Source organism: Podarcis cretensis, assembly GCF_951804945.1.
Source record: "Podarcis cretensis genome assembly, chromosome: 10".
Classification (NCBI taxonomy): Eukaryota; Metazoa; Chordata; class Lepidosauria; order Squamata; family Lacertidae; genus Podarcis; species Podarcis cretensis.
Window position 1 is genome coordinate 72,793,202 of NC_137179.1, and position 26,442 is coordinate 72,819,643.

At 40.9% G+C, this 26,442-nt stretch overlaps 1 protein-coding gene across 17 annotated transcripts in view; it reads right to left on the bottom strand.

Moving 5' to 3' along the window:
* MAGI2 (membrane associated guanylate kinase, WW and PDZ domain containing 2) overlaps window positions 1-26,442 on the bottom strand; it is a 618,641-nt gene that overhangs the window by 488,003 nt on the left and 104,196 nt on the right. The window lies entirely within an intron of this gene.

Below are 26,442 nucleotides of genomic sequence, written 5' to 3' on the forward strand. Positions count from 1 at the left end.
GGACTTTTATTCAAATGTGTGTGCACATGTAGCCTTGTTGGACAACTAGAAATGGTGTGGGTCAGCTGCCTGATAGGGAAGTATGAGCCAGGGAGACTAAATACAGCTACCCATCACCATTTGCCAAACAGCTGGTTGGTGTTATTACAATTTTCTAGCTGGGCTATGTATTAGCAGCTTAATTATGCAGTAATCATTAGCACATGAACATCGTCATCTAAATACAGATACTGAATTGGAACTGCACACACAAACAGGATTGGAATGCAGGTTTCCTTTGCTGATACTGCCCAGCTGGGTCAAGGTGTTCAGGGTTGAAGTCTGGATTATTATTCACAAATAGGATGATACCTGGGGTGTCATGACCTGGGACCCAGGTGAATGACATGACCTAGAACCAAATGTAGAGACCCGCTGGGTCAGCACATCGCTTTCACACAGTGATTATAGCACTAATATTTCTGCTCTGTTTCTAAGAAGCATTTCTGCTTAACAATACCCTGCAGTCCACCAGCAGTGCCTGGCAGGACAGCAAAAGAGTACGCAGGGAAGCTGCCAAGTTCCTTCAGACTAGCTGGAAGGTGAACTCCACAGTTGCAACTGCAAGGCTAGTTATGCCTAGCATGGCCTGAACTTGGGATAAGGCTCAGTGAACAACTGTCCTAAAGTCAAGTAGAAGAACAGGACTCAAGCATGTTTTGTCCGTGCACTTTTTGGACATCAGCAACTACATACAGTGGTGCCTCGCAAGACGAAAAGAATCCGTTCCACGAGTCTCTTTGTCTTGCGGTTTTTTCGTCTTGCAAAGCAACCCTATTAGCGGCTTAGCGGATTAGTGCTATTAGCAGCTTAGCGGCTATTAGCGACTTAGCGGTAAAGCGGCTATTAGCGGCTTAGCGGCTTAGAAAAAGGGGGGGGCGAAAAAAATCGCAAGACTCACAAGACGTTTTCGTCTTGCGAAGCAAGCCCATAGAGAAATTCGTCTTGCGAAGCGCCTCAAAAAACGGAAAACCCTTTCGTCTAGTGGGTTTTTCGTCTTGCGAGGCATTCGTCTTGCGGGGCACCACTGTATTTTTAAATATATTTTCTCTATGTCCGGAGCAAGCCAAAAGTGAAGAAATGTTCTTTCATTTACAGTATGTCAGCAGCATGTAAGCCTTTCGTCCCCAAATCCGCAAAGGCATGTTTTGATTTGATTGATTACATTTCTGACCTGTTGTTCATTCAAATGAATTCAAACCCAGATAACAAGCAATGAATAATAGTAACATGATATAACATGATGTCACAAATATAGCATAAATCATATAGAATAATTAACTATCAGTGAAACAATTACACTCTAGAAAACACTGTGAACCAAGTAACAACTTAAAAAATAAGCAACACATCACAATTAAAGCAAAAGTCATATTATATGATTAACAAATGACGCTGTGGGTTAAACCACAGAGCCTAGAACTTGCCGATCAGAAGGTCGGCGGTTCGAATCCCTGCAACGGGGTGAGCTCCCATTGTTCGGTCCCTGCTCCTGCCAACCTAGCAGTTTGAAAGCACATCAAAGTGCAAGTAGATAAATAGGTACCGCTCCGGCAGAAAGGTAAACGGTGTTTCTGTGTGCTGCTTTGGTTTGCCAGAAGCGGCTTAGTCATGCTGGCCACATGACCCGGAAGCTGTACACCGGCTCCCTTGGCCAATAAAGTGAGATGAGCGCCGCATCCCCAGAGTCGGCCACGACTGGACCTAATGGTCAGGGGTCCCTTTACCTTTACAGCAATTATAAATCTATGAAACAATATCAACATTAACAAAATGGCAGCCAAAAAATAAACTAAGTACAGTTAAGCATATGTGAAACATATCTTTTGACCTTGGAGAAACTGGGTATTGTATATGTTTGCCACATTATGTACATTCCATTTGTATATGAATCTCCACAAGTATCCAGACTAGGCTATCCCCCAACCCGGGTCTATTCCTAACTTTAAACTTTCTGATGTCTTCTATGATTGCTAATTTATTACATGCTTCCAGTGATATTTGCTCTGGGGAAAGACTACAGTGGTGCCTCGCAAGACGAAAAGAATCCGTTCCGCGATTCTCTTTGTCTAGCGGTTTATTCGTCTTGCGAAGCAAGCCCATTGACGGCTTAGCGGTTTAGCGGCTTTTAGCGGCTTATCGGCTTAGCGGATCAGCTGATAAGCGGCTTAGCGGCTTAGAAAAATGGGGGGAAAGGAAAAAAAACCCGCAGGAACTCGCAAGACATTTTTGTCTTGCGAAGCAAGCCCATAGGGAAATTCGTTTTGCGAAGCGCCTCCAAAACGGAAAACCCTTTCGTCTAGCAGGTTTTCCGTCTTGCGAGGCATTCGTCTTGCAGGGCACCACTGTACAGTAAAATTACTGCTAATTACTGCAATTAGTTGCCCTTTTGATTGGCTGAAAAGACTAGAAGCTCTTCCTGCACCTCTTATTTCCTCCCCTCTCCTTGCCACCACTCAGAATATGCACACAGATGCACATGCTTCCTGACCACTGAAAAGGGCATGAGTAAGCATGCCATGTGCCATGCTGGCACCAAGTTTAAAACCCTGTTTTCCTACTAGTTGCATCACAAAGAGAATTTTAGCAGGTGTGGCTTGAAAGAAAATCTACACCTGTTGAAATTTTCTCTTCTATGCAATTATCAAAGCTCTGTGAGTCCCACCTACTTCTCACTTGGCCACTGGAACAGCCAGTTCCATTTTCATTATATATATTGCCTGCTCACTTCAGATAAGGTCGCCAGATATTTCCACATGTGTCTTTAACACACCCATGCCCTGCACTGTGAGTTGTCTGAACATTCCATAATTGTTGATCTAAACCTTTTTGCAGTGTTCCCATGATGTTCTCCTCATCCAAGTTGAAGCCTGCCATTTCCCCCTGCTAAATTCAGAGTTTCCCGATCTGCAGATCATACAATAATGGAAGAAAATCCAATATAATCCAAACTTGGTCAAACTAAAAACTACACTGCTTGAAAATTTTAAATATGGGGTCAATTATAAAAGTATTTTATATATACAATTATATATTGTGTGTGTGTGTATATATATATATATATATATATATATATATATTGTGTGTGTGTGTGTATATATATATATATATATATATATATACACAATTATAAAAGTATTTTATAATATTTTATAATATTTATTGTATATTCTAGTTTAGTCCATTTCTCCAAAGCTTGTAATAAGACACACTTTATTGAGAGACACACACACAAAGGGATATTAAACAGTCTGTAACTCATTAAAAGATCCAAGACCAGAGAGAATCATTCGTATTTCTGAGAAAATGGCAAGAGATAAACACAACAAGGCTTATAATTTTCTTTAGCCCAGGGTATTATAAAAGTAGGTTTTTTTGTAACTCACAGATGTTCCAGATGGGGGATTATTGCTGAGTTTTATTTCGCAGTTCAAGGCTGGTAATAAAACAAACATTGCTCTTTCTATTGCTATTCTCACAGCAGATATATTACTTAGCCTTAAAACATTTTTATTATATGCCCTTGTAAAATATATTTGGGATGGCTTGTGAACTTCTGCTTACTCATATTTTATCATAGCTGCTCTGTGAACAGAACTTGGTATGTTATGCATTATCTTTTCCCCCCTTTTACTTTGAGAGTATAATTGATTGCATCTCAACCATGAACAACTTGCCCTGGAGCTCTGATATATTGAGATTTGAAGTGAAACAATTTCATTTTCCCTGGGATTCTAAAAATACTTTGCTTATGACTCAGCAACTTGTACCATGTGCCTTAGAAAACATGGTTTTCTTAAACATTAGCTATGCATAACCATAATGACCATATGAAAAATGCAACTTATTGTGTAGGGCTGCAAGTGTCAACAGCAAGGTGAAACATTTATTCCATATTATCTGTGAACCAAAACAAAATCTGTCACAAACTAAGACTATATAGGCCTATAAATGTACAGCTCTCAAGCCAAAAAACAGAGGAAGTTTATGATGCTCCTAGTAGACTAGTAAGCAGCAGTTGACTGAGGAATGAACATTACAAGTTACTCAGACTTTATTGCTCAAAAAACAAAAAAACAATTACCAAGGCATGTGGAAGATAGATATAAATTTACAGCATTTTATGGTTTAAGAGAAAACTACATGAAAATATTGTATGGATGGTACCTAACAGATTGGCAAAAATGTACAAATAAAAATTGAATAAGTGTTGGAAATGTAAAGAGAAAGAAGGTACCTTTTTCCATATGTGGTGGTCTTGCAATAAGGTTGAAGCTTACTGGGAAATGATATATAATGAATTGAAAAAGATAAATTTGTTTAAAAGAACCCAGAAGCTTTTCTTCTGGGGATTGTGGGATCAGAGCTACCTAAACAATATAGAAACTTATTTGTGTATGCAACTACGGCCGCAATAATATTTGCCCCAAAATGGAAAGAAGACCAGAGAAGAAAGGCTACAAAAGTAATGGTATATGCAGAAATGGTGAAACTTACTGGAAGAATAAGAAATCAAGACTACAAACTTTTTATTAAGGAATGGAAATGGTTTATTGAATATTTGCAACAAATTGTAAACAGATCAAGACATTAGCAGGACTACTGTAAAAACTTGCAATAGATGATTAAAAGAATAGGTTTAGACAACTGGGATTTGCAGGGAAAGATGGAAATAACTTTAAGGAACTGTGAAAAGAGGAGGGAAGTTGAGGTTTAAAATGTTAGAATTATTGTTGAATGATTATTGAAATGTGTTTTTTGTTATATATAAAATTATAAATAAATATTTTAAGACAAAAAAATTACCTGCCTAAGTAAATGGAACCTCATTGTGCATGTGCACCATTTTAAACAGGTGACAAGGTTAATTGACTTGTATTCTGCGGTTGTCTTTTGAACACTCATCATGCGGCTATTCATCAGTAGCTGCTCCCAGACTTTGGAACTCCCTCCGTAGAGAAGTTAGATTGGCTCCCTCTTTGTTTCCTTCCACTGGCAGCCAAATACTTTTTTATTCCAACAGCTTGGGGAACTGGCTGCTTTTAATGAAAGAGCTGGTTCCATGCCGATTTTATTGTGACTATGCGTTTGTTTTTGTGTGTGTACACCAGGCTTGTGATGAGGCTTGTCTTGAAAATGATAGTTCTGCTGTACAGGTTATAAAGGAATGCCACATTATATAAAAAGAGTCTGGAGGTTCCAGTCCTTGTCAAAATCTCAAATCTCAAAGTGTGTTTGTCTCCAGTATAGCTCTATTCCAGAGTGAGCAGTTACCAACAGAGCCGTCTTTCCCATAGGGTTTAGTGGTGCGTCGCACCAGGGCACCAGCTTCTCAGGGGCACCCCAGCAAGCTCCCCTTTCCCTGCACGTCCACCAGCTGCATCCTGCCAACCATATGGCTGGTGGGCGCGCAGCTTCCCTCCCAAGCCTCTGTGAGGATCGCTCTCCTCTCGAGGAGGCTTGGGAGGGGCGCAACTTCACTCCCAAGCCTCTGCGGGGATCACTCTCTTACAGCAGCATGGGGGAGAATTGCACCCCCCGATGGCTGGTAGTGCGCAGCTACAGCCACCCCAACACTATCTGTGGTGATTTGAGGGTGCTGGGCAGATATTTGCACCCCAACGCCACATCTACTAAAGACGGCCCTGGTTACCAAGAATCCAGGGTAAGATTTTGGGCTGTTTTCCATTGAGTTGCAATTACTATTCATGCTGCCAAGATCATATATAGGACCAACCCTTTTGACAATCTTTTTAATGGTATTATCAAAAATATTCAGTAACATTAATTTGGGTCAATAAACTATAGTTTATTTAGTACTATTTACCAGAGGGGAGGATTTCTGTGCAGTAAACTGCAAGGGGAGGGGGGGTTGGGCCAACTGTGAGGGAATAGGGAGAAGGTTGGGAGTTCATTGAGGGGATGATGGGTTTGGGCAAGGTGTAAAAGGTTGGCCAGGTATAAAGGAAGAGTGGTGGGCAGCGGGGGGCTGGTTGGTGGGTGGCAGGCAGGTCGAGTTGGCATGCAATGCAAGTGTAGGCAGCAGCTCCTAGTTAGCATGTTTGTAAGAAATGGGTAAACTTGCCCACATTTACTATGTGTGACCAATCCTGTTCATGCCAACTCAGTAGTAAGTCATGTTGAATTCAATGAGACTTGCTCCCATGTAAGTAAGGTATAGGATTGCATCCTTTATTCATATAGAAGGGAGCATTTGTAAAATATATTGTGAAGTATGATGTTGTAGTAATCACAGTCACCCCCACTCTTAATGATGTTTAGGCAATGTCCTCGTAACAGAATAACGTTACTTTAAAGTGAATCAACAAGTAGAGCCAGAATATATAGATCTGGAATATTTTTGTTTTAAAAAAAGAGGTAGTTGTTATATATGGTTTCAACGCTCCTATAAAAATCACAATAAAACAGCCTAACAATCAGACAGATGGCTTTTTTACCATTTCAGAAAGCCCACCGAAACCATTTTTGGCACCATGAATCTTATTAGCCTAGAATGAACATGGTGCAGTCAAAATACAATTAAATAAGCACTAATATTTTACAATGTTGAGTCATGCATCAATGTAAAAATGAAAAATATAGTAAATTTTTAAATAGCTTTCTATTGTAATATTTCCTGTTGTAATATTCCCATTACTACTTATGCAGTCACATGATAAACTTTATGGAATAAAATATTAGGCAGCGTTTTATCCAGTAGAATAGGATATCTTTACAGTGGAGCACAGAAATGTACACATTCATAATAAAAAGAGATAGCGAGAATTTGCATTTCAGATACTAGCTGACCCCAAAAAGCAATATTATATAACATTGTAAGGGTAGATTTTAACCCTGGCTGTCATAAAAACACAGCAAGGCAAAGACAAATTGTATTAACTTAATCTTATGGAGTTCAGCAGTTTTGAACCAGCTGTTCTGTGTTTTTAAAAGACTTACGTTCTGGTTGTGTTAGACTCCTAGAGTTCCTCTAATTAGCCCTGTTGGCAAATGCAAATGACTAAAACCAAAGTACTTAAAATTAGCCTGTTCTTAGAAATAAATGCTCTTGGTCCCATGGCCTTACAAGCGCAGAGGGAAGATGCCCTGAAAGAGTCACACTAATGGAACGAAGCCAACTGCTGTTCTCTGCTTCTAGGGAAAACACTGCTACAGCATTTGCGGATGAGAAATAGAGGAACAAACATGATTGCTGCTTAAAATGTATTTATTTCCATTTTATCATCAGCATAACAACCATGAAAGGCAACGTTAGGCTGAGAGTGTGCCTAATTCCATGAGCTTTATGGAGAGCCAGTGGAAATACTGATCAAGGCAGAATGAACTTACCTGGAAGGGTGGAGCTGCAGCAATAGTCTCCCACTAGTGGAGTTGGTGCCGCTGACTGGGAGGGAGAGGGCTGAGGTCAGGGCTGTGTGGACTTGCCAGCAGGAACAATGGATTGGATTTGCCAATGTGTCCCTCTCAGCAAATAACTGACTCCACTGCCAAGAGATTATAGTAGCAACCAGGGCCAGCCTACCCAGCTGGCAAGGTGAGGCAACTGCCTAGGGCAGCAGATCTGGCCTCCAAGGAATGTATCGCCTGCTGCTGCTATGGAAGCAACAGTTGTGGTGTGTTCCTTGGAAGCCAGACCTGCTGTGTCTACAGCAGCCTCTTGCCATACAGTATAGGAGGTGCTGCTGGTCTCCCACCCTTCCTGGTGTAGATCTTTATTCCACCCTTGTTCCCAATATAGATCTTTATCCTCACCGCTTGTTCCTGATGTGGATCCCTTCTTCCATAGTGTGTGTGTGCGTGTGCGTGTGTGTGTGTGTGTGTGTGTGCGTGTGTGTGCGTGCGTGCGCGCGCGCGCGCGCCATTTTGTGGTTTGCCGCAGGTGTTTTGGGCTGGTCCTGAATCAAGGTCTTCCCAATCCAATTCTAACACACTAATCACTACTCTATGCTGGCTCTCCATTCTCTGTCCATAGAAACCCAGCAACAGGAGAAAACAGAAATGATCTGGGATTCAGTTTACCCCTTAGGACATATGGCACCACACTCTACTTGTCTAAAAATTAATTCACAGTAGAGATCATAAATATTCTTAAGCATTTCATTATGCATTTATGACATTTTCAACAGTTGTTGCTACTTAATTTAAATAGCACACTAGTGAGAATCATCAAGGGACAATAAAAATATTGGGAGGCTGTTGAATTAATAGTAACACGTTTTCTTTTCTATCTCTGTGCATTAAAAACCATGTCCATATGGTACAGTGATAATATTGTCAATAAATGTTTAAAGTCACTGTTGCACCTGGGTTTTCCACCAAAGATTTGAGCAAAGCCTTCCAAAAACTTTCAGAGCAGAAATTTGAGTGATATTTCCAACTGACAAAGGAAAAATGACCCGGTTTGCTCTTTTGGATCATATTGCATTTGCAGATATCAACCCATGAAGCTTTTCACTATCAATAACTATTGTTTTTGCAATAATTTGCTGTAGAACCTGTTGGTAACCCCAAACAAGAATGAAAGAGCCATCAATACTGACCCCAAAGACTCTGAAAAACATGTTTACAAAGCAAACAACATTTCAAGCTAGCATTATGATGGCACCATGATGTGACCTTCAAAATTTATGGCTGTTTTTATCTGAGCTTTGCACAACCTAGACGTATAAAGCTAGATAATCCAACTGTATATGTGGCAGAAACAAATGTCAGCTACAAAATAAACAACCAGGGTTATTATCTTAAAAGATGTAGTTGGGACAATTATAGCTGTTCAGCAAGGAAAAAAATTATATATACAGAAAGCTGTTAGAAATTCTGTTTATGCATGGATTAAAGACACCTATGTTGAAATTGCTGGAGTGAAAGCCAGGTGGTTTAAACATTCAATTAACAAGATATAATTGTATATTGGATGTAGGTGCACAAAGAAAAAGCAAAGGCTGGCACCTGAGCTGTAGAAATGGCCAGTGCAGTTTTAACAGACCTATTTAGATTGTCTCCTTTATGGTACACAATGAAGAAGCATTGTTCCATAGAAGTATGTAATTACTGCAGCAGTAGCAGCTGCTCAGCAAACCTCCAGACATTGTGTTGCCTCTGGATTAACGCCAAACCAGCTTTGATTGGGCCTGAAATAACAGCCAAAAACTAGTCTTTCAGAGTATGTGAAGCACCAAATAACTTAAACCACAGGTGACCCTTCCCTAATCCCTGGATATTTCGCTGTACCAACAACATACCCAAGTTTGACTCACTCACTTTTATCCTACTGTTCTAAGAAATAAAAGTTGCAAAAATGAAGCTTGTTGAAAGAAGGAATAAATTTATAGAACATTGTTTTGATCAACTGCCAAAGTTTAATTGAAACTATATTTGTCTTTTTTCATGTGTGCTCCCGATTAAAAGATACAATGTAAAAGGGCAAGCTGTATTAATATCACACATAAAGTACATTGAGAATGGCTTTGCTGCTGCTACTTCTTATTCTTTAAAAAAAGCAACAGCAGTATTGCTCTTTGGTTTCTGTCACGTATTTTCAAGCTATCTTGAAGGAAGAACATGTTCCTCTAGTAAAGGAAATATACCCCACATTGCCACTGTATCAATGAAATGGATGCATAAAAAGAACAAACAAGTAGGTACTAAATATTTCGTTTTTTTGTTCACACATGTGTTTCATATTTGATTTTCGTCTACCAGTCGTTATCTTCAGAATCAAAACCTTTAATCAATATACAGAAGTGTTCCCACCTTCTTTGCATGGGACCTAAGTACCTCTGAAGTATACTGTTTACTAGGATCATGGAGAGGGGTGTAGCCACGATTGGAGCGAGATGGGATGGAGAAGGAGAGGTTGGGGGATGGAAAGTATTGACAGGGAACGTTGGGGGGATGGGGCTCAGGACACAGGAACCAGAGGAGCAGAACCCATCACCAGAACAGCTCTTGTCTGCACAAACACGGAGGGCTCTGAGGCATATTATTAATTTGCACACTTTTTTTATTTATCTAACAAGGTGCGATTCTAACTCCCCCCTCCTCCCCACCAAAAAGAGAGCCATCATGATTTCTCAATCACATTTTAATGTTACTTTGTTCACAGCAGAAATGTGATTTTCCCCAAAATTTAAGCACTGGGGGGGTGGGGTTATGCCATGTTGCAGCCAACCATAATTGGAAGAGTAACATGGCAACAATCCCTTAGGTCAGGCATAATTAAGTTACCCTTTGATGTAAATCCGTTCTTTTCTAGCAATGCTGTATAAGCTGAACAAGTGCTTCATCTTTCTTGTAGCACTTTTTAAGGTTTAAAACATTTTTCCTTCACAATATTCTCAATTCTTTTTAACCTGCAGCACCTTCGGAAGGCTCTGTAAAAACCTAATCTCTAGCCTGTGATTTTGCATCTGCCTCTTTGAGAGTATACACATTAGATTACATTATTTCTGTCTATAATTTATGGAATATAATTTTTTGCAAGATGGAAATAACATTTTGAGGAGGGTGGAAAAAGAAAAGGAGGTGGGGAGAAATTAATGAGAATGTAGAAATAGTTAAATCTTCAGCTAAACAGTAGCTGTACCATCTAGAGGAAAATAAGTGTTCTTTTTATAATGCATTTTCAACTCAAGCCTACAAATCTCTCTGGCACAGTTCCAAGAATGGATTTTTACTCCAACGAGAAAGACATACAGGCCTAAAAGATACAATTAATTGTGTCATCACAACAAATATACAGCTTTTCTCTTGTGATGTTGTAGAAATAATTGCATTGTGTGGAATGCCACTTTAATAATTGATTGGAGATTTGAGGGAACCTGAGTATTACAAAGAAGGATGATTCTCCCCACAAATTGAAAGCCAAATATAATTTATAAATAACTTTTGACTCACACGGCCTTAAGTTTTTCCCCTTTTATGTTTGAACTCTTTATTAGAAATTGGTGATCAGTAAATTTATGGGCCCAGTTCACACATAATGAGAAACCATGGTTTCTTATTACATGAATGAGCTGTGGCAAGAATCGGAGTAATGCACTCTCCCTCCCCTGTCCTCTCCTCCTCCTCCTCCACATGCCAGGGAAGGCGATCAGGAACAGAGGTTTCTGATTTTAATACCCCATGATGCCCCAACCCTGAAAACTTTGGCTTGTTTATACTGTGATTTCAGAACAAGCTAGAATCTGAAACTAGGATTCGATTCTAGCTTGATCTCATGGTTCAAATAATTCATAGTTCCACAAATTTGGGTATCACAGGAAGCTGTGACTTTTAAAAGAATTGGAAGCAAAAGAGGAGGAGGCAGAAGGGAGGACCATGTGAATTCCAAGGCTGCAGGAGCTTAGACATATAGTAGCAATCCAGGGCTTCTTATTAAGCCTGAACTGAGCCGGACACATAAAAATCCTAAATAATAAATATTATGTATGAGCAACTTACTAGTCAAGTGATAATAGTAACAATGCAGCTGGTATAAGCAGAATGTTCTGCTACACAGACTCCAATCTCCAAGCAGTAAGAGACTTGAATAGTGCCTGCAGAAACATCAATTTTAGTTTCCCTGTAATGAAGGCCACTGGGGACTCTGGTGTCTTTGTGATATATGTTTTTATTTACACGGGTACTGGCTAAGCATAAGATGGAAGAGCTCACATCATTAGTACCCCAAGAGAACTTGCTCCCCCCAATCACAGCTTTGGTTCAGCAGAGAGAGCAAGTCAGCCATTTGTGCTTCCCAGCTGCAGGCAAGGCCAGACCCTGGCCAGTTGTTCTCCTACCCTGGGATGGTGTGGCCCCTCCTGTGCTAGGTATCAGCATACACTTACTGCTTCTGATGCTCTTCCAGGTATTTTCTAAGTGCCTGCTCAAGAGTTTTGAGAGCTACAGGGCTTGCTTTCAGCTTTTAGAATCTGGTTCTAGAAGTTAGTAGCAGCATTAATCCACTTTTGACACCATGTATTACGAAGAGAGCTGAGACAGGCCTCACTTGTTCAAGGTGCAACTCCAGGTGAGAGACGAGAAGTAGCTGCTATAAGTGAGAAGAGTGGCTCACAGCCAATGCTCATTGTGGTGAGTCTTTTCTGTGGAATGCCTTTTCAATGAGTAAGACGCCAATGCCAAGGAGCTTGGATTCAGCGCCTATCAGCTGACAGGTGCTGGCTTCAAGCTTCACTTTCTGCTGAAATTTGCTGAACTACAGAGTTGTTAATGAAGTTCCCAGCTTGCTCTCATTCCTGATCAGCTGATTGGTGGCAACAGCAAGCAACCATTTTTAATGCACAACTGGGAGTGCATATTAAGTCTCCCAATTGTGCACTGGCGGTCATGTTTCTGCCTGCCCCTCATTTGTAAGGTCTGTGGGGCAGGTGAATGTAGTTTGGGGGAAATGACTTCACAGGCCAAACTGGGACCCATAATGGGCCTAATTATGCCTGCATTCAGAGGTTCCCCACCCCTGTTCTACTGATAGCGTCAAGTGGAGGAGGACATGTGAACTGCTCATCTGAGCTTTCAGAAGGAGTGCAACCCCATTCAGAACTAGCTGAACCCTACTATCCAGAGCAGACTGCCTTCCCTCCCATAATACCTCCCTATTGTCTGGATTAATTTAAAGTTTGGTCACTCATATCAAAACTTCCTCTAGTTCAAGAGTGCTATAGGCCAGCCTCCCTGGGATTATCAGATCAACATGTGAGGTAGAATTAAGGGTCATACACATACAGATGGCAAAGCAACCCAAACCTTTGGATGATTTCCCCCAGTGGTCTCATACAACCCACTCTGGGATTAAGAATGACAAAAGGTGGGACAACAAAATCCTAAACAGATAGTAAAAAGGGGGGGAATATAGGATGCTGTCCTGAAGTACCCCATAAGCCGAAGGTTATGAGAAGGAGCAGGTCCTACAGCACCACTGACTGAGTCAGAAAGGACTGAGGTTAGCACTAAGCTGTGCCAATCAAGCCCCACCCAGACAGATATCATGGCTTATGATATTAAAAGTTGCTGAGAAGTCCAAGAGAACCAACAGGGTCAGACTCCCACTTTCCATTCCATGGCATAAGCAATCCTCCAAGACAACCATCTTATAACCAGGCCAGAAATCTTATTGAAAATTAAATAATTAGCTTCTCGCAAAACTACCCAATATTAAGATGCCATTACCCTTATTAAGGAAAAACACAAATTTATACTGGACAATATTTTCTCAGAACCATAGGATTAAATGTTGCCCTTTTTCAAGGCAATAGGGATGACTCCTTCCCTCAATGAAACATCACTCACTTTCAGGATCCATATAGGAAGTCCAATCAACCTGAATTTCACAAGAAAGGAAGATCAAATATCAAGACAGCAAGTGATAGGCTCCAAAGCATAAAGCCGTTTGTTCACATCCTCAAGTTTCACCTACTGAAAAATACCCTAAACAACATGACCAGATGGTGTCCTGACTCCATACATCTCTGACTCTGCCAAAACTCTGGCATCCAAAATGGAACAAATGGGAGCGATGTTATTTGCAAAATGCAATGCAAACTGGACACTGAAAAACAAAAATGAAAACTTGGTTTGCTAGGAAGGGGCTGAACTGCTGGATCACATCCATGATCTATAACAAAATTACTAGTAATTTAGGACATACATTTAGAAGTATATCCAGCAACCTAAGAAAATACATATAATTGAAGCTTCCAATGATTAAAAAAAATCTAAATCACGGTCACATTTTTTACATTCATGGTTTTTAGTTTCTTTTTTAAAAATGAAGGCTATAAGTAATGAATTATGGTCTGTTGTTGCTCAAAGCTTGTAGTAGTAAGTTAATTACTGAAAAGAGACCTTTAAATATTTCCCAGTTGAAAATTCTGTTGATTATGCTGCCTCTCTTTATTGAATAATAACAGCAGCCCCAGCCAAGGAAAACTATGTATGTACAAGCAACGGAATTACTGGAAAACCGCATAAGAGAGCTTTCTGTATTCTGCACTTTGAGTCCCAATGTGGATTCAAGGCTAAATAAGCATGAAGGTTTCAAAAAGGCTGTTTCCCTGGTGACCCTCTAGTCACTCCAAGAACGGCTGCTGGACATGACTATTCTTAAAAAGCACAACACTAATTTGAAGACGTCAAATTTCACTTGTGACTATTGTCTCATGAGAAATGAACACTCACTTGTGGCAGAACCAGAATCTCAGTGCCATGTTTTCTAGGTTTTACTGACAACAGGAAAGTTCATGTGGCCAAGAGCAACAGAAGAACAGATTCCATGAGACAGCTTTAAATGTACACACTACAAAGGATTTTGTTTTGTTACTTATGCTGGAACAAACTGTGCCCCCTCTTTGAGAAAGAACTCTGATACATTCTGACATGAAAGAACAAATCACGCCAATATGGACGTTCAACCATATCATAACAAGAGGTTGTGTATCTATGGAATGATAAACTATGGCGTACCAATATAGGAGTAAGCCAAGGAGAGCATCAGGGTTATGGACTCCCCCTCTTGTCTCCTTCACCAGCAGAACAGCAAGAAGCAAATCAGAAGCTTTCACTTCAAGAATTGACTAACCAGAGTTTAGCATGATGTTGAAACCCTAAACTGTGACTAATAATAGCCAGAGGTTGGCTTGCTTCAGTAAAGCAGAGTTAAATCTAATACAGTGGTACCTCGGGTTACATACGCTTCAGGTTACATTCGCTTCAGGTTACAGACTCCGCTAACCCAGAAATATTACCTTGGGTTAAGAACTTTGCTTCAGGATGAGAACAGAAATCGTGCAGTGGAGGTGCAGAGGCAGCAGGAGGACCCATTAGTTAAGTGGTGCTTCATTTTAAGAACCGTTTCAGGTTAAGAACGGACCTCTGGAACGAATTAAGTTCTTAACCCGAGGTACCACTGTAGTAGTTTGTCCAGGTTGAGATATAAAAGTAAACTGCAACTAGTCAAGTGATCTCCTCTGGAAGGGCAGGGATGAAAATGAGCCCAAACTTCACCTAAGCTTGTTTCCACAATGGCAGTTTCATGACATCCGAATAAGGCCTGTTATATTCTGCACGCCAATGATTGCCTATGTTAATAAAGACATAATTTAAACAACAGAGAAGTTCTACTGCATTCCATAACACAAATTTTCAACAATCTGAAAGAGAGATATTCCACTTCAAAATAAATCATTGAGCAACAAATATTAAGTATACGATGGTCTCTCCGCAGATGGACCAACTCAGACCCCAAGATCATAATCTGAGGCCTTTCTTCGTGTACTTCCTCCATGAGAAGTCTGGAGGGTGGCAACACGAAAACGAGCCATTTCTGTGGTGGCTCCTTGTTCATGGAATCCTCTCCCATGGAGGCTCACCTGGTGCCTTCATTACATAACTTTAGGCACCAGGCAAAACATTCCTCTTCAAACAGGAATTTGACTGATTAACATCCTATGGCTTTCAAATGCGTTTGTGGGGTGGGGACAATTGGTTTTTGTTTTATTATGTGTTTTCATTTTGTATTTTCATGCTGTGAACTGCCTACTGATCTTCGGCTGAAGGGCAGTATGCAAATTTAATTAATTAATTAATTAATTAATTAATAATAATAGTAGTGTAGGTTGCAGTTTCCTAGAGGCACATCTTTTCAAACATTTATATTCTGCATTTCAGAGTGATATATTCTATATTAAAAATTCAAAGTACAAATTCAACAAACAAAAAGACATTAATAGTAATTTGAATATATTATTATATAGCCAATTCACAACACAAAATGGGCTTGGAAACACGCTGCCAAACAGCGCCACTTCTATAGTACTGGTGTTACATGATCTGGCAGTCTAGACCACATCAGGTGGGTGCATTTTGCACCAGCTGAAATTTCCAAGCTGTCTTTAAAGGCAACACCACATAGAACTACAGTGGAACCTCTGGTAATGTACTGTCCTCCTTGAGAACGCTTCGGGTAACGAGCTCCGCTAACCCGGAAGTAGGTGCTCCTGGAAGCAAACTTTGCCCCGGGATGCGAGTGGGAGGCACTCGCACAGCGGGAGGTCCCATTAGCGAAAACACACCTCATGTTAAGAATGCTTTCGGCTTAAGAATGGACCTCCAGAATGGATTAAGTTCGTAACCGGAGGTACCAGTGTAATTACATTAGTCAAGCCTGGACATGGGCAGAGGGTCATTAAGGCTGGGTCAGACCTTGCCAGTTAGGGTCACAGTTGGTGCACTAGCTGAAGCTGGTGGAACACATGCCTGGGTATTATTGCCACCTAGGCCACCAGCGTTGAGTAACATTTATTGAAGATAGAAGTAAGTTGTACCTTGGAAGTCAAACGGAATCCGTTCCGGAAGCCCGTTCGAATTCCAAAATGTTCAGGAACCGAAGAATGGCTTCTGATTGGCTGCAGGAAGTTCCTGCAGCCAATCTGAAGCCGTGGAAGCCCCGTCAGATGTTTGGGTTCCAAAAAATGTTTGCAAACCAGAACACCCACTTCTGGGTTTGTGGCTTTCAGGAGGCAAAACATTTGACTTGCAAGGCGTTCATCAACCAAGGTCCGACTGTATATGCTTGCGGTCAGAAACATCCTCTCTGCTGTTGTATTGACACAACAGCCGTGCTCAGTCTCCGGGGAAACAAATTTCATTACTTAGGTCAGCCTCCTGTCTGCAGATATTTACTGTTGAGCCCACACTTGCTAGATATACCATTAAAGAAAACATACAATTACATTATGCACCACTAATCTTTTCCATTATCCCAGACAGGTAGATGGATATAAGCTTCAAATTTAATAAATAACTTTGTAATGTGTCAGTGTTTTGGCTGCAGTTTTTAGCTTTGTATTCACAGGGTTTAGAAAAAAGAAACCACCCAGTATGGCACTTTTCCAGATTTAGTACATGAAAATCACTAGATAATCTTCAGTAGAGTACAAAATGAACAATCTCACATTTAAAGATTGATGAATCTTTCAACAGCCTCTCTCACTTATTGACTTATTCATGTACAAATCTGTACCTAAACTGCTTATGCTACAGATAACATTTTACTCTTCTGTACCTATTTACCTTTTATTTTAAAGCTTTCATGGGAGAGCTGCAGGAAACTAAATTGTTTCTAATTGCAATTTAGACTTGTGAGAGCTTTTTCATCCCCTTAGTAATAAAACAATTTGTACGTAATCTTGGCAAGTGAAGGTACTTATCTCCATATATTTTCATTCTCTTTTTCTCCAGTTCCCCCTGCCCTCCCCCCTCCGCTGTAGACATCTCTGCATGTCAAGATAAAGCCTAGATAGTAATCTAAAGCGAAAGTAGTGGTGCAAAACTATGCTGGTGCAATTTCACACTGTTCTAGCAACATGTGCTTGAAGGAAACATGTTGGTCAGGCCAATTTATGCAGTTCCTTTCCACGCTAAAGAGGTTCTTTTCTCCCCTGGACAGAAGTATATAATTGGTTCTGCCAACCTGGCTCCTTCTTGCATATGCTCCTGAAGTCGCATGAGACAGACCCACAGATAACTAGCTTTTTCACTATCTATCAGCCTTTAGAAAGCCAAGGTGGTACTGGATTGAGAATGTTGGGGCCTGGCCATGGATTCAAACCCCTGCTCAACTATGAATTTCACTGGGAAAAGCCTAGTGGAAGTTACTCTGGCTCAGCCTGTCCTGCTGGGTTGTTTTGAAGGTAAAATATGAGTTCAATGGAGGTATAAAGGTAAAGGGACCCGACCATTAGGTCCAGTTGTGGATGACTCTGGGGTTGCGGTGCTCATCTCGCTTTACTGGCCGAGGGAGCCGGCGTACAGCTTCCGGGTCATGTGACCAGCATGACTAAGCCGCTTCTGGCTTACCAGAGCAGCGCACGGAAATGCCATTTCCCTTCCCACCGGAGTGGTACCTAGTTATCTACTTGCACTTTGACGTGCTTTCAAACTGCTAGGTTGGCAGGAGCAGGGACAGAGCAACGGGAGCTCATCCTGTTGCAGGGATTTGAACTGCCAACCTTCTGGTCGGCAAGCCCTAGGCTTTGTGGTTTAACCCATATTGCCACCCATATCCCTTCAATGGAGGTATAGCAGGTTATAAAAACCTGTACAATCAAATGAGATCCAGTTTTCCTTATGATTCTTAAATGGGCAGCCACATCACTATGCATACTTGGCAACTGCTCTTTGTTTCATATACCACACTCGCTCAGTCTTTTAACTGACAAATATATTTCTGTCTGGGTACAGTTTGTGATTAATTCCCATTAGGACACTGTTCTTGAATAATGCTTCTCCAAAGAACTATAAAGAATCTTAATATATTTGTGCTGTAGGGATTTTAAGCAAAGCGCTTGTTAAGATCTGCATTACTGCTATACATTTTGCAATGCAAATGGAAATGATCTGTGACAGTATTTCAGAAGCAGAACCCTGTGGCTCAGCAGTTGTATGTTGTCAAGAACTTTGCCTTTGGCTCTTTGGGCTTACAAATCAATTGGCTCCTTCAAGCTTTATACCACTAATGTCAGTTTTTAAGCTCTTGCTGAACTCAACAAGCTGAAAACTTCAGAAAGAAAAAGAGAATGAGATCATGAAAAATTGCCTTGTTCTTGACACAAAAGACAAATACACTGTTAAACGGAAGCTTTATAGCTGCAAACCTTAAAAGAAAGGGGTGGAAACCACCTTTTTATGATAGCTTTGCTTTCTTAAATTTATTTGGGAGTCATAGTCTAACCCCTTCAGTTTGTATTCAAGCCTGGAGTGATTTAGAAAATCAAGAGAGGAAAGAATTCAATGCAGCTTCATCTGCGATGAACAGAAGAATCATGAAGTTCTCTGTACACCAAACAAGTGTGACAAATTATTAGCAAACAGACCATTAGGTATGCTGTGGCTTTTTGGTTCAAAAGTCCCCAAAGTTGTGAACAGTGTATTAATACAATAAAATATATTGTTGTGAGTCCTGGGGTAGCAGGGAGCTGTAGGGGAAGGTCTCTTCCTAGGTCAGGAAAACAGACTACAGTGGTGCCCTGCAAGACGAATGCCTCGCAAGACGAAAAACCCGCTAGACGAAAGGGTTTTCCGTTTTTCGAGGCGCTTCGCACAACGAATTTCTCTATGGGCTTGCTTCGCAAGACGAAAACGTCTTGCGAGTCTTGCGATTTTTTCCGCTTTCCCCCCCTTTTTCTAAGCCGCTAAGCCGCTAATAGCCGCTTAGCCGCTTTGCCGCTAATAGCCGCTTTGCCGCTAATAGCGCTAATAGCCGCTAATAGCGCTAATCCGCAAAGCCGCTAATAGGGTTGCTTCACAAGATGAAAAATCCGCAAGACGAAGAGACTCGCGGAACGGATTCTTTTCGTCTTGTGAGGCACCACTGTAGTGGGGAAGATTTTCTTCATTTCGTCCCGTCTCCCCATCACGCCCCACAGCATGAGGCACAGGCTCTGCTTCCATCTCTTTAGTTTAATCTGGAATTTTATTGTACTGGATGCTATGGGGCTTTTTTTTTTTTTAAGTTAATATTTTATTTTAGTTTTTTTACTATATTGTAAACTGGAGTGGAAATCTTGAAATATTGAATGTGCATCTGAAAGATGTCAAGGCCATTGACTAGTAAAATAAAGTTGATGACCGACTACTATATAGCAGTAAACCCAGGGGTGAATTCTGAGGGGCGCCTGGCGCCCGCCGCTGAAACCGCCTAAACTCTTAACTATCTACCTGCACCCCGGCGGCACATATGCAAAAGACTGCACTGAGTAAACCCATAACAATAAACCGCTTAAAAAGTAACACAATACAACAGTAAATTTGTTCAGAAGCCAGAGACAATTATAAACCATTCAGTAAGATAGCAATTTGCAGCCTAAATGTCTTTCTGAAAAGGAAGGTTTCTACCAGCTTGCCCCTTAAATAGCCTCTCTGAATTGCATCTTATTGTCTTCCCCTCAAGAGGGAGTCGGCTTTAATTACTGATTTCTTCTCCCCCTAAAAGTCTTTTCATTTTTATGTAGCAAAACAAAATAATTTAAACTCTTCCCCAGGGAAACAAAAGCTGGCAATAACAGAGTTAAGCACCCTGGTTTCTGCTCAAAACATAGACAGAGGTTCCTACTTGTAAGCAAGAAAGACGTCTTTATCCAGGCAACTAATGGTACAGGCTGGGCAGCAGACACAGTGCTCAGGAGTCATAATATAGGAGTTATGGAGCAGTGTAAGAAGTTCAGAACTCAACAGGTGCAATGAAGATGTCCCAACAAGTTTCCCACCCTCCCACCAGCTTTTAAAGACAAGGCAGGGCATGGTCATTTGCAAGACTGTCTTGTGAATACTGGGATTGCAAGTGCACCATCCTTTGGAATCGGTCTACTCCCATCTGAGAAGCCAGTACCTGGTTTTAGGCTGTACCCTCCTGTTCCAGTGTTTGTTCAGTCATAGCTGTCTACTGTTATGTTTCCACAGAGGTGCTCTGTTCCACAGGAAGGTCAGAAGTGGAAAGCCAGCATCCCTGAGATCCCCTTTCCAAAGTGGCTAAAGCTGGGGTGGAAAGGCGAGATCCCCCTTCACCATTCACCCTCCTCTCATCTTCCTTCTCCTGTGTCAGAGCCTGCCAACCCAAGTCCAAACCTGATAGCACCGCAGCACTTGTGACATTCAGAGAAGCTATACACAGGGTAATTAAGGAGCAATGTACCATGAATCTTTAACATTAGAGAAACAGGCTAAAGCTACAAGAAGTGTTTGATTAATATTGGAAAGGACAACAGATTCCCAGGTTAACATTATGGAAGATTCTTGGCCATGGACAAGAAGACTGTAGTGCTATATTGAGTGGAACCTCAAAACGATTCTATTTTCCAGTTTACAGAAAAGCAATATCTCATTAATACTAAAGGCCTTTAGTGTGGAAACAAGCAAAGGCTACAGTGGCATCATCTTCATCGCAACTGAATTCCATCATCATTAATTGTTTGCTTGTTTTAAAAATATACCGTATTTTCCCATGTATTGGACAAGGTTTTTTGACACAAAAATCATGTCAAAAAACTGGGGTTGCCCAATACACAGATAGTGGCATGGGGGGAGATGCCGCTGTGTGCGGGGAGCGATCTGGCTGGCGGTGCACAGCTTCCCCACACATGCTGCACACAACCGGCTGGCTGGCTGGAGCACAGCTTCCCTTGATGCTGTTGTGCATGGGAAACAATCTAGGGAGTGTTTCCTGCCCGCAGCTGCGCGGGGGGGGGGGGGGGGAGAGGCTCAACAACTTTGGGCCATTTCCTCTCATTTTCTTAAAATTGAGTCCCCCCAAATAGGGGGGAGTCTTATATATGGGGCGTCTAATAGACGGAAAAGTATGGTAGTTTAGTGTTTCTTGGAAACTGCTTTAGAAGGATTTGTATCCCCGAAGGTGGGATATAAATAGCTGTAATTAGGTAGATAGATGCATTGCAGGGAGTTGCACTAGATGTGGTGTCATTTCCAACTCTTAAGATTCTAAAAAATGTCTTAAAATTATTGCACTAACTTTCTATATCAAATCAGTGCATCTGTACCACTGCTTTACTGGAGTGCTCATTAAGTCAATACGGTGACCTTCAGATATTGTTCAACTACAAGTTCCATCAGCTGTCCATCACCTGGCCAGTGGGCCAGAGATTATGGGAGTTGTAATCCATAGGGGGGCAATTTAGGGGTGGGGGCATCACCTACTAATACACAGGCTGAATACATAGTCTGAAAAAGATTATGTTTTTGGTGATTGTAACATTTGCTGCTGTAAACTGTTTAAATGATGCAAGGAGTGAACAGTTTAAAAACTGAGAAACACTTGCAAAACATAAAACAACTGCTGCTCTTAGTTAAAAATCCTGTCTATGTCAGTTTGCCTTCCTAGTACAGTCCCTCATGTCTAAGAATTGTCACATAGCACACTGAAAATTTAAATACAATCATGAATAACCTTGAAAGACATTACTATTTCCAAAGCATTGTATCTCTGCTGCATGCTTGCGCCTTTTTCGGCTCAGCAGTGTACCTTCATAAGAGTTCTACATGCAGTTATGTACTTGTCCACCCCCACCCCCACAAGACTAGTCACATAACAATGACGTAAAGTACTGATTCAAGATATGCCATGAGAACAGATGAAAAGTTAAGCCACCACATTGGATGTTTCCCACTGTCCGTGCCCACTGGGGTGGAGAGACACCATGCAACACTTATTCTCTTCTCTCCGACAATATACTGCCCATAACATAATCCCATGGAAGGAAATGGGGATGTCCTGTAATTACCTGAAACATACAGTATGAGCAAATCTGAAAAGCATCACAACCATCCTGCAAAGTAATGGGAAACAGAGAGTGCAAGATGCTTGCAGACAATATTAGCCGGGTTTTTCTACCATGCCTGTTGACTGTTCTGAGAAACAATTGAGAAAATATATACATCTACCAGAGCCGTTCCACCCACAAAGTGGGGTGAAGCAGTAGCGTCAGGGAGGCAGGCTCGGAGCAGCTGGGAGGAGACAGCAGAAATCACCCCCAACTGCTGGCACTGTCTCCTCTGCTGCGTGCTTGCATGCCTGCCACTGCCAGCAAAACATCATGGACCGGCCTTGACATACACCATTAAAAACAAGTGGTGTGCCTCTAACTTTAAACAACAAAAAGCAGACACCATAAGTTTGGAAAAGACTGCTGTGATGCTTTAGAAGACAGCTACAAGTGTCACAGCCTGAAGAGAAGAAGGGGATTAATATTCTAATATGGAATATTGAGTCAGAAAATGTTCTGGTACAATTCCCCCCCCCCCGAATGACCATTTTTGAACCCCTGCCCCTGCTACCACCCCATGAATCTGCTTAAGTAAAATATACCCTAAGGCTGCAATCCTATACAAACTTACTTTGGAGTTATTCCCATTGCATAGACATGCATGTGATTGCATTGTAAAATCCATACGTGGGGATTCAATCTTTTAGTATGGCAGCACCAGTGCTATGTAACTCCCTCCCTTTTAATATCAGGAAGGCATCTTCACTGTGCTGTTCCAAGTGCCTGCTAAAATGTTTAATTGGCAAGCCCACCCAGAAATGTAATTTCATTATGCATACTTGTTTTTCAATCCTGCTGATTTTATTCATATTTTCAATATTATTATCATTCTACTTGTTTTTAAATTTTGTTGACTTTATCCACTGGTTTAGAGAAATATTTTACACCATCAGAGACTTTTGAACAAAGGCCTGTACATTTTGATTAAACAAATACATAAATAAAATGTCGACTAATTCATTTAAAAGGCATAAATACAGTTTAATCTACTGACATGCTAAATAAAAAATGTGAGAGTGATTAACTAGCTTAATTTCATTACATTTTAAAAACTGACATTAGTTTAGTGAACTTTTGCTTTCCAAATGCCTGAACAATCACAACAGGTTGTGATTGTGCTATGACCTGAAGTTGGAATGAAAGTTATTTTTCATCTCAGTTATTTCCTGCCATCCTGCCATTCTTTTTATTGTACTTCATCTTTGCTCTCCACTCAGGAGTCATTTCTCAGTTAGATATGACCTAACCTTTTATTGGTGCACTTCATTCAAGCCTTTATTGTTTGTCTAGAAAATAAATGGAACAAAGAATTCCATTAATTTTTTTGTAACAGGCCAGTGCATCTATGCAAACTATAGTTTTCAGAAAATAAGGTCATGCTAGACACAACAGTGTGTGTGTGTGTGTGTGTTTGGTTTTTACTGGTTTTTACAATATAGCAAAAACCAGTGAAAGCAAAGTGTTTATTGTAGGGATTTAAAGGGATAAAGTCTCAGACAGTCAATCACACTTTCCAGTCACTTGATGATAGCAATCACTTGATGATCACATTCTCAGCTGTCAGAATGTGAATGTTTAGAATTCAGAAGAAACGCCATTTTGCCAAATTGTTTCTCAAACCTAACCAACAAACAGTCTATTTTGAGAGCCTATGCATATGACATGATATTTATTAGACGTTCAATCAACAAATATTGAATGTGTCCATTTCTTACAACTTTAAGGACCAATTTATATCCCTGCTCACATCTCTTCTATACTGAAGCATAGAGTCAGTTTCACATATGTCTTCCTGTTCTGTCCACCCCACCCACAGTGGAAGTTGCAGGAATCATATGAATATCAGATTCAATTCACCGAATGCTGGTCATATAGCCAAACTGACACCATGCAGATACGAGAGAGGTCAACAAGCTTGAGGTGACCCCAAAGTTTGCACAGGTACAAAAATATTTTGGGGGGGGGGACCTATGGATGACACTCCTTACCCCCAAATACGCAGCCCAATGTGTATAGTCAGTGATTACAGAATACTGGCCGACTGATGGAAGGGTGCAGGGAGGTGTGAAATTGGGGAAAATGTGGCAATAAAATGATGTATCTTGGAGGAAAGCATGATTTGATGCAAGGATGGAAGACTAATCTGACCTAATCAGATTCCAAAGTAGACTCGCTGATCCAATTTGTGTGGATCATGACCTGCATCCAGACAGTGGTCCACTTCAGAATCTGAAGTCTGACAGAATCCATTCATCCCCTTCCCCTTTTTCCACTTTAAAACATTTGAAAACAGTATCCCAGTCACCCACAGCTGTAGCAGCTAGAGCACAGGGCTCCTTGACAAAGTTCCATTGCTACAGGAGGAACTGGATGGAAAAAACATGGTAGCTGCTCAGTAGCTGAGAGTAGGTAGACATTCTATTTTCAGATAATTACAGAAAAAAAGGAATGGAGGCAGCATGTCCTCCTCAGACCTCCTAAGTACTCAAGTGTTTTTTTGTTTTGTTTTTGCTGTGCTTTAAATGTTTCCTAGTGGATTTTTAAGGGTTTTTAAAATTAAAAATCTGCCTGGCAACAGGATAGGAGAGACTTCGTTTCATCCCCCTCTGAGAACTGGAACTGATCAGACTTTAATTGGTCCATCCATCCCAAGCCGTATGGCTACCACCCTGATCAGGAGTATCACACACTACAGCACTCTGTTGTAGGTCCTACTTGTGTTGCCTATTCTGTGTTTTCCTCACTTGCAATCTGTTGTCACCAAGCCCTCTTGCAGTCATTTTGAAAACGGCTTTTGTAAAAAGGATGGCTGCAATGCAGCACACTCTAAGGCATGCTTGAAGTTCCACAAGCAAAGAGTCTTCTCTTTTACAGCTGAGGAAAACTTCACTTGTGCAATGGGAAAATATCTATGCTCAAACCAAGGTACATTATCCTCGTGTGAAAAGTCAATAGATTTAACTGCTACAAAATCTACATCATGCTGTACAGTGGTACCTCGGGTTACAGACGCTTCAGGTTACAGACTCTGCTAACCCAGAAATAGTACCTTGGGTTAAGAACTTTGCTTCAGGATGAGAACAGAAATCACATGGCAGCAGCGGGAGGCTCCATTAGCTAAAGTGGTACCTCAGGTTAAGAACAGTTTCAGGTTAAGAACGGACCACCAGAACAAATTAAGTTCTTAATCCGAGGTTCCACTGTAGTTATCTTAAGCAGACACATACAGAATGGCATAGTCATTTTGGAAGGGATTCAACACCAAGGACTTTACCCAACAAAGTTATCCCTTTTGTGCAAAGACATCTGCTTGGACAATGGAATTGCTCCTCCTATTTCCCCTGCATGTGCCCCCAGATCTGTTATGAATTTTCCTCCAAACCTCTGGAGATGATTTGGTGGGGCACAGAGAGCACACATGGGCAAGAGAGGGAGACGAAGTGTAATTATGTAAATGGAACTCCTGACATGAAGGGGATGGTGTTGTTGGATAAAAGCCCAATATTTCAAATCTGACATATTTCATTGTGCAGACAGAAATTCTCTTGTCACAAATTGGCTCACAGTGGCAGTAAATATTTTGAGTTCTTCTCATGGATGGGAAACACAAGAACAAATAAGTAAAATATGTGAAAAATGATTAGCTTTCAAGAGAGATGTAACTCGTTATTATGTTCCATGGGTGACCTTTATTACTCTTAAGCAAATATGAAATTTAATCTCAGCATGCTATTATTATGAGGCAACTAGCAGCCGAATTCTTTCTTAAAGCTGAAACAAAATTCATGTTTACTATTTGTAGTTGTTTGGAATGTCAGTTCTGCATGTCAAAGACTTATGCAAAGCCATATGGATGAACAGTGCTCATGAGAAATTAGCTAGAAACTTCATGTCACTGCAGCCAAATTTAGATGGAATTCTGAGCTCAAATTTGTCCAATCTAGGCATGACATTCCTAGACGGTTATTCAGCAGCTATATTCATCATCTGCCAGGAATGCTTTGTAGTTTTAGGATAGAGATTCTCATGAAAGAGATAACAAAATGTTCGA